Here is an 8,965-nt window from a genome sequence, read left to right on the forward strand (position 1 = left end):
ACCAGTCGTCTCTCAGCAGCAGCTGCTAGTTTGTGTTTCCTTCCTGATGGTGGCAGTAACACAACTGGACCATGAACTTTATGCTGACACACTGATGGTTCTGGATCTGAAGCTGCTCTGAAATGGCTCCAAGTCACTTTCTTGACTTGTTAAAGTCAATAATTTGCTTTTTCAGATCTTTGCTGAGCTCCTCAGACGTTCCCAGACAGATGAGTCAGCAGCTGTAGTCAATCGTAAGACGTTAAGAGGTCATGACACTAGAACATTAACAGAACTTTCTACGTCACCAGAACTGATCATTTAAGTTGCTGTTTGTCATATTTCCAGAAGGTAAAGACTCGTGTTCTAATGAGTCCATCACAGAAAACTCAGAGTTATACGAGTCATTGGAAACTCAAGACTGACGTAACATAGATGATCTTTACAAGTGGAAGTAAACTTTATGTGCTTTAACTCTTTCTGTAGCTCCTGATTTTACATTCCTCTGCTTAACGCTTAATAAATCACATCGTAGAACCACATTTAATGGGTTAAGCTGAAAAAGAGAAAACATTTCTACCATCAGATGTAGAAGCAGAAAGTAACCAGTGTCAAATATGGGCATTAAATAATGTAATAATGAATTAAACATTTAACTGGCATATTTTCTGCCAGGTTTATTTCTTGTTTCTGTGATTGTAAATGTGTTTTTGTGGTCCACATCGTGCACTTAATTAAATATAAATTTAAAAAAAACAACAAAACAAAACAAACAAAAAAAGGTTGTAAAGTATTTTACTACAAAACAACAACATCCTGATTTCATGCATCTGTATCTTGGACAGCTGTGTTCACGTCAAACACTCTTTTAGTTTTGCTTCACGTGTAAATAAACGCCGGCGTCCAGACAGCAGGGGGCGCTGCAGAGAGCCGCTACACTATTAAAAGGTACTTTCTTCAGCATTGATTGATTTTTTTTGGTCAATAAATGTTAGAAAATAGTAGAAAAGTTTACATATTCCAACCCTGTTCAGTTTACTGTCGCAGAAGACGAAGAAAACCAGCAAATATTCACGTTTGCGGAGCTGAAAGCAGAACGTTTACTGCAGATTTATTCAGCAGAAACTCGTGTATCCACACTTCAGTGTAATTATCTGTAATGTTCATGTTTAAAGCTGTAAATATTTTCAGTCCGATTAAAGTCAATGTGATTTTAAAAACATGATATTAAATATACGTTAACGGTAATTGAAAGTGCACTTTGTTCGGTATAAATGACTGTAAATATGCATCTATGGAGACGCTGTCGATATTTTTTTATGTCCAGTATTATTTCACATTGGAGTCTGTGAAGATGTTTCCTCCCTGTAATGTATTCTGTCTTCTGTATAGTGTTCTAATATATACTGCACATGTTGTAAAGGAAGATAAAACGTGTTCCTCGTATCCTCGTGTGATGTCTGACTGTTTTCTGGTTGCACATTCAGAAACACGAAAAAGAAAAAACGTTCCTGTTTTCCGTTTGTAGCCACGACGGCACCGCGACTGAAATGTCTGAGCGTTTGTTCAATGGATTTCTGTGAAACTTTCTACGAAATCCCCAAAGAATAAAGTCCACAAAAGCAGCTGTTCCACATCCCACTGCATGAGTCCAGGTGATCCCAGCCTGATTAAGCAAACATGCGCTGGTCAGACGTCATTAAGCGTCACGTTGTCATGGTGCCCCTTTACGACTTGAGCTCAGTAGAAAACACAACAAACATATCTGCATGTTAGCTTTTAAATTAATAACAAACCTCTTCCAGAACGGCACTATCGAGTTGTTTCTGCTCATCGGATGTATTTAAGTCCAACACTCAGACTCTTTTAGCTCCGTTTTTGGTCTCCACCACCTCTTGAGGGACACGTTTGACTCTTTAGCTGCTCAGCGCTAAACCACGTTTGATTTTTATCATGAAAAACGGCTAAAAACGAGGCTATCTGAGCAGTCGGAGTGAAGCCAAACAGTAAAATTGCAGTTAAGCAGCCAAACAATGGGCTGAAATTCTCGAAGAAATCCCACAAAGCAGATTACAGTTGCTTCAAGGACTACAAATCTAATTTAGTCCCATTTCTTGCCTGTCGTGCTGTTTTACTATATTAAAATAATCACCAGCAGAGACACCTTAACGTTGCTAATTTAAATCTGCCTTTAGGCCACAAAGACACTCAGAGTAGCTTCTAATTGAAACCGGTGATTATTTTTCTACCATTAAAATTAAACAACAGTGAGCGCATTGCCGATCTTCTGTTTGCTAAATGATGAATTCGTTGCCTGAGGACGGTGATGCTGCAAAAATCTAAACGAGGTAATTCGTCGGTTTGTGCCTGAAAGATGAAATTAAATGGAAGTATTAACCCGAGCAGCTCGTTGCTGTGAGATATGGCGGCTTAAGTGTTGAACAGGAGCAGCTTTATGTGGATATAAACACACGTCTGCTGCGATCGGCTCATCGACTGAGTTCTGATTAATTCTTCACAAGAAAACCGAGCGCATGAAGGCCGAACGGAGCCCCGAGAGGCGCTGATGAAAGGCGCTATAGTTTCCTTCCTACCTTAAGGTCACCAGGTTCAGTGTTTAACCACCACGTCGACCCACCGGGACGCGTTTTCTATCCGATTTCTTCGGCGCGAACGTCAACAGAACAACCCAGCGGCTCTCGCGAGGCCCTTCGGGAGAAAACCTCCGGCCGACGTACGTTGACGTGAAACAGCTGAGGAGGCGCAGGAATGCCAGGGATGCTGATGTAATCCGACTCCAGAGACCCCCGCCGGCCTCGACCCCCTGAACCTGAACCAGCTCGGAGTCCGGAGGCTTCCCGAGGTTTGCGTAGGAATTATGTCCGTGAAAGCAGGTTCTCAGAGAAAACAATCACAACGGTCAGATAGCCGTACGTCCCTGCAGCCGTTTATTTAGCTTTGCGATGCTGCGCTAACACTTGGTGGAGCCTCCAGGGCAGTCCTTCGAGTTCCTGCCAAGCTTTCGAATTTGTTAGTTAATATTTCCAGAACATTTGCTCAGGTTCTGTACCTGATGTCAGTTTTAGGAAGGGATGTCCTGATGGGATCTTGGAGATGAGGACCGAGGTCATTTAAGGCGTTTGCTTATGTCTGCTGTCACACAGGTGTTATAAAAGCAAGAGCACAATTTATGGCACATATTTTCTTTAATCTGCATTTTACTTGGCTACAACAGCAGCAGCGCTACATGTAAATATAGAAACACTGATCTAGTCTTTCTATTTAACACGTAAATTCTAGTCGGATGTAATTAAACACCACCGAAGTCATGGTGCCCCTTTTATAGCTAAACTCCCACAATGCTCTCTGCTGCCAACATGAACTGCCTGTCGTCTCAGTGACGCCTCCTCTGGTCTCTACGGGATTAAACAGTGAGAGGCTCCACCTGGTGGAACAACCAGGTACTACAGCTAGTGTACAATATTTAAAGTATCTATGAAAATGGCATCAGACTGGGACTTGCTGTCGGCATAAACTAAATACTAAATGACTCAGGTCTGATTGAAACACTCAGTTTAACGATACTTTATTTTCATGCTACTTCAAGGGTTTTCCTTTGGCAAAGACAGAAACTGAAGGCATCAATGCTATGAAGCAAAATATTGATTATACGGTAAATTTAACAAGTTTAAACAAAGCTAAATAATAAATAAAAGGCCAAACATGGCAAACATAATACTTTATACACTATTTAGCAAACGTAGCACGGTAATATGTCACTAAAAAGTCAAACACTTAAAATATGACACCTGCTAAACAGCCAATTTGTGTTTTTGCTGACTGGTAATGCTAGCATGCTAATATGCGGCAAACGTGGTAAAAATGGCACCTGCTGAACTGTACCATGCAAGCAGAGTCACTGTTAATTAGCAAATGTTAACATGCCAATATGTTAATAAAAGGCCAAACATGGCAAATGTTACACTTGCTTAACAGTGTCATGTTAGCATAATCAAGGTAAGCTATACCATTATTTGCTTTTGCTTTGTGCTAATTAGCCAACGTAGCATGGTAACATGTAGCTAAAAACATAAACACTTAAAATATGGTCTGCTAAACAACCACTTAGCTGCAAGTACAATGTGATATATTCTCTGGTCATTTGTGTTAATTGGTAATGCTAGAATGCTAATATGCAGCAAATGTGGTAAAAATTGCATCTGCTGAACTATAGCATGCTAGCAGAATCACTGCGTATGTTAATTAGCAAATGTTAACATGTGAATATGTTAATAAAAGGCCAAACATGGTAAACTTTAAAGCTGCTAGTTAGCACTGTCACTGCTAGCATGATAACTCGCTTGTTTTTTTATGCTAATACTATTTATTTGTGTGGAAATACTGCAGCCGCATCAGTTTTAACAATTAACAATCTGAAGTCCAATAAGAAGGACTTTAGCTACGAGGTTACATTGGACTCAGTCACAAGGACGCCGTTTATCAACGAGCGACTGCAGGATGTCGGAGAGGGACGTTTACTGTTCAAGAGCCGGCGTCTTTAAAAAGGGTCATTATTAAAGAGTCGGGTGGAGTCCCATCCTGTGTCCAGGATTTAAAAGGCCTCTATCTCACCGTATATCACACCACCGACTCCATTTCCTTCATTCGCATTCAGTCCGTCTCTGAAAACCCTTAAATCACGTCTCATTCTGGCTCTGAGGGCTTTTTTTAACCTTTACATTCTTTTCTGGCTGTTAAACCTGGAAACTGTGCTCCAGAGGAAATCCTCTTTCAAAACCTCATTAAGTTTCCAACATCTCTAAAGCCTGGGAGTCTTTCTCAGCTTGTTGTGTATCTCCTTCATGTGTTTACATCAGGATGTTGTGTTTCTGACATAATCTCGTGTTGTGGTTTCAGTATTTATGCTATCAGTGTGCGATAAATGCTTAGTAGTAGCAATCACAGTCATTTTATGTCTCTTTGTTGTTTATTTGTGTGTTTTTATACTTGTCTTGTGATTCTTTGTAGACATTTTACAATGTTATGTTTGCATTGTTAGCATGCTAACCTGATTAACAAGTTAGTTAGCAATGTTAGCATGCTAATATGCTAAATTAAAACAAATGCTAAGCAGCTACATACTAATATAATCATTGTGAGATATGACCTGACTGTGGTAAATACAAACACAAGGGGAACAAGCTAACAGATACATGCTAATATGCTAAATTATTAGCTAGGTTCTGGTACATTTGGGCTCCATCTTTGCCAGAAAACATGTAGCAGCAGCTCTGAACTGTGAACTCTGCCTGCACCCTCTTATCTTTGATGGGGTTTTTTTTTGCACATCAGTCATAATTAGAAGTCTGCGTGATGTAAATCTTCATGTAAAAGCTGCCTCGGGGATGTGCACACTACATAAAACTGTCTCTTCACAGCTCTCGCTAATCTAATCAACCTTCACCGACCCGACCTGAGCATCAAACCAGCACCTCTGACAACACCGACGTTGTTTTCAGTTCACCCCTGACATGAAGTGTGATATATAGGAGGTGTTCATTTACAGGTGATATATGAAGGAAAATAAAATGCCAAGAAGAATAAAATCAGGTGCAGATAGCGGGGAGATTGTTTTCTGTTGCAAACAGAGTCGATGTTGAGTAAGACCCTCACATCTGGCAGACGTACCGACGGATGCGTGTTGAAGCAGCGGCGGTGGTTTTGTCACAGCGAGTTTACATGAAGAGGGCAGCAGGATAATCAGAACCAGCAGCTCCAGTCGGGTTACATCAGAGGGTAACCGAACGCTGAACCGCCAGAATAAAACGAAAGATTTAACGTCCACAACTGTTTCTGACACGTTGCAGGAGGTTCAGTGGATGTTTGTGCCTGCGTTGAGGCTCGTTAATGTCCGTTTGTTTCATTTCATAAATTCCAGGATAATAAATTGCTTCATTTAAATGTTTATGTTGTGCAGATGGTGAAACCTTTGAAACAGCAAAAGTCGTGTGGTTCATCAGTCATCTCATAGGACTACTTCTAAAACAAGTTTATTAAATGTGATACAAAAACAAAGTTTAGCATGTACTTCATGAGTTTTTATTTGTCAATTAGCAAATCTCAGCATGCTAACAAGCTAAACAAAAATAGCTGAGCAGGAACCTGTTAGCATTGTTACTGTGAATGTGTTGTCAAAATAACTTAAATGTGTTTTGTGCCATTTAGCAAATGTCTTAATTTGCTAAATTAAGACATCAAACCTACTTATCAATACACTTCCAAAATAGGAACATGTTAGCATAATAACATGTTTGTGTTTAATGCTATTAGCAAATGTTAGCATGCTAATATGCTAAGCAAAAACATTAAACATACTCATCAATAGACTTACAAAGTAAGAACATTAGCATTTGTCATTGTGAGCATGTTGGCACAATAACATGTTTATATTTAGTGCTATTAGCAAATGTTACCATGCTAATATGCTAAGCAAAAACATCACACCTAGTTAATAATACACTTGCAAAACAAGAACATTAGCATTTGTCATTGTGAGCATGTTAGCATAACAACATATTTGTGTTTAATGCTATTCTGCAAATTTTCACATGCTAATAAAGTAAACATTACACCTGCCACACAACAACATGTTGTCATTGTTAGCATGTTAGCATGATAGCTTGTGTTAAGCACAGTAAGCAAATTTGATCCCACTAATATGCTATTAAAATAGGAAGTCCTTGTTTTTGCTACATCTCATGTTTTAACTCAGGAGTCTCTCTCCATCGCACACTGATGTAGTCGGATGCAATAAATGTGATTTAGCTATTTATAGGATGTGTATTTTCCTGCCTTAACATGATGAAGTCTGCTATTTAAAAAAAAGTACAAAGATCACCGAAGGGGAAACTCTGCCAGCAGCAGCTGTTAACGTTAACCACATTATTGATAGACCAATGGAACAACCAGTTCCATCAGATTGTTGTTCATTAAACCTGCGATGTGAATCTTATCTGACAGTAACTACAGGCAGCGCAGTGGAAAGATTCCCACATGATGTGATTAAACCAAAATGGTCTGCATCCTGTGTGGGCGCTAAAAGGCCCGTTCTGTAGCTTCATTTAGAATCTCCACCTTCAGTTCAGACAGGGTTTAATGTTAAAGGTTCTAAAAATAACCTCACAAAAACCCGATTGTTAAATGGTAAAGTAGCAGAAATGTTTATGCTAGCATAGGTAATCATTGAAACCGTGTGTAAAAGCCAGAAACTTGTTGCTAAACTAAATAGTTAGCTAAAAGTAATGGATTAACTTTTGAATCAGATTGAATCAGAAGGTCAAACTTTTAACTGGCACCGTATGTTCTGCCAAAAGCAAAAAAAGAAAAAAGTTTTATCGTTAAAGTGGCAGGAGGCGTTGGACTGAAATCACTGAGCTACACAGAGAACAAAATCCATCCATCCATTATCTATACATTGATTAATCCTCACTAGGGTCATGGGGGGCGGAGTCTATCCCAGCTGACTCAGGGTGAAGGCAGGTTCACCTGGACAGGTAACCAGTCTATCACAGGGCTACACTTAGAGACAGACAACCAAGCACACTCACATTCACACCTACGGACAATTTACAATCACCAATTAACCTCAACATGTTTCTGGACTGTGGGAGGAAGCCGGAGAACCCGGAGAGAACCCACGCTGCACGGGGAGAACATGGAGACTCCACGCAGGAAGATCCCGGGTGTCCTCACCGGGACGCCAACTGGCGACCTTCTAGCTGTGAGGCAACAGTGCTAACCAACTGCGCCACCCTGCAGCCCCAATATAAATGGTAAAATAGCAAAAATCTTGCTAATGCTAACATGGGTAAAATGGCTGGCTAATTGTAATTAACTAAACAGCTAAAAGTGATGAATAAATGGTTTAAATAGTTCGCTATGAGTAGCCAAATACATAAATGATTACAGCGGCTAGCTAAGTAACGGATAAATGGTGAAATAGCTTCAAACATGGGTTAGCTAGTTAGATAAAGGGACGCTCATGGAGAGAGAAAGAAAACATTCCCCCACTGTAATTATCAACTCCCGACATCCCAAGGGCCTGACCTGAAGGCCCTTTGCTTGACCAGCCAACGGGCCGTCGCTCGTCCTTCATCCCTCCTCTCAATCTGAGGAATGCAATCATGGATGGACCACGTGAAGGAAAGCACAGGAGGATGCTAAAGGGCCTTCACTGTCTGGTGTTAGATGTGAACGTACACAATATCCTGGTAAACGCCCCAAAACCTCAATCACAGGTGAAGTTCTTGATTTTGTTAGCTTGTCACATGATCACGTATCCTGGTTCTGTGTCGTCTTTGTGACCGTCTAAGATAAAAAGCTCACGTTTAGAGTCTTTGCGATGCTCGAAACGTGAGATATTTATATTTAACAGGCTTCATTCTGTATAATTACAAGTACACAGAGTTCTAAAGTAGGAGTTACTTTCAGAACAAAAGCCCCGACCACCCCCGATGACCGTTGACCCACAGGGGCATCCACTCCGACACCCCCGCTAGGAGGAGGGGAGTTCTTTGTGATTGGTCAGCTGCTTCATGACAAAAAGCCACTCACTCGAAAGAAAGACGACAGATTTTCTACAGAATCCTTTACTTTGGTCTCCGTCACCTCAACATCCAACTCTACTGAAGCCGAAGGCCACTTCTGCCCCAACACCAGACGTCGCTGCACCGTCGCTCCAGAACCCAACGACAACGCAAGTACTGAGCTTTTTAAACTACAACTGGTCTTTAAACAAACACCCCAGATTCAACAGTTTATCTGCTACGTCAGCTTTACAAGCCTCCAGGTCACACTTCTGGTTTCTCACATCCAGGTTCTCACTCAGCATTTTCATCGTTTATGTTTTGTGTTTGTTGTCGTTGTTTATGGAGCAGTGAGAGCGCCGAATCCCAAAAATAAATCAAGAAAAGAATGATGAAAAAAA

The sequence above is a fragment of the Stegastes partitus genome, unplaced genomic scaffold (assembly GCF_000690725.1).
Source record: "Stegastes partitus isolate 25-593 unplaced genomic scaffold, Stegastes_partitus-1.0.2 Scaffold753, whole genome shotgun sequence".
Classification (NCBI taxonomy): domain Eukaryota; kingdom Metazoa; phylum Chordata; class Actinopteri; family Pomacentridae; genus Stegastes; species Stegastes partitus.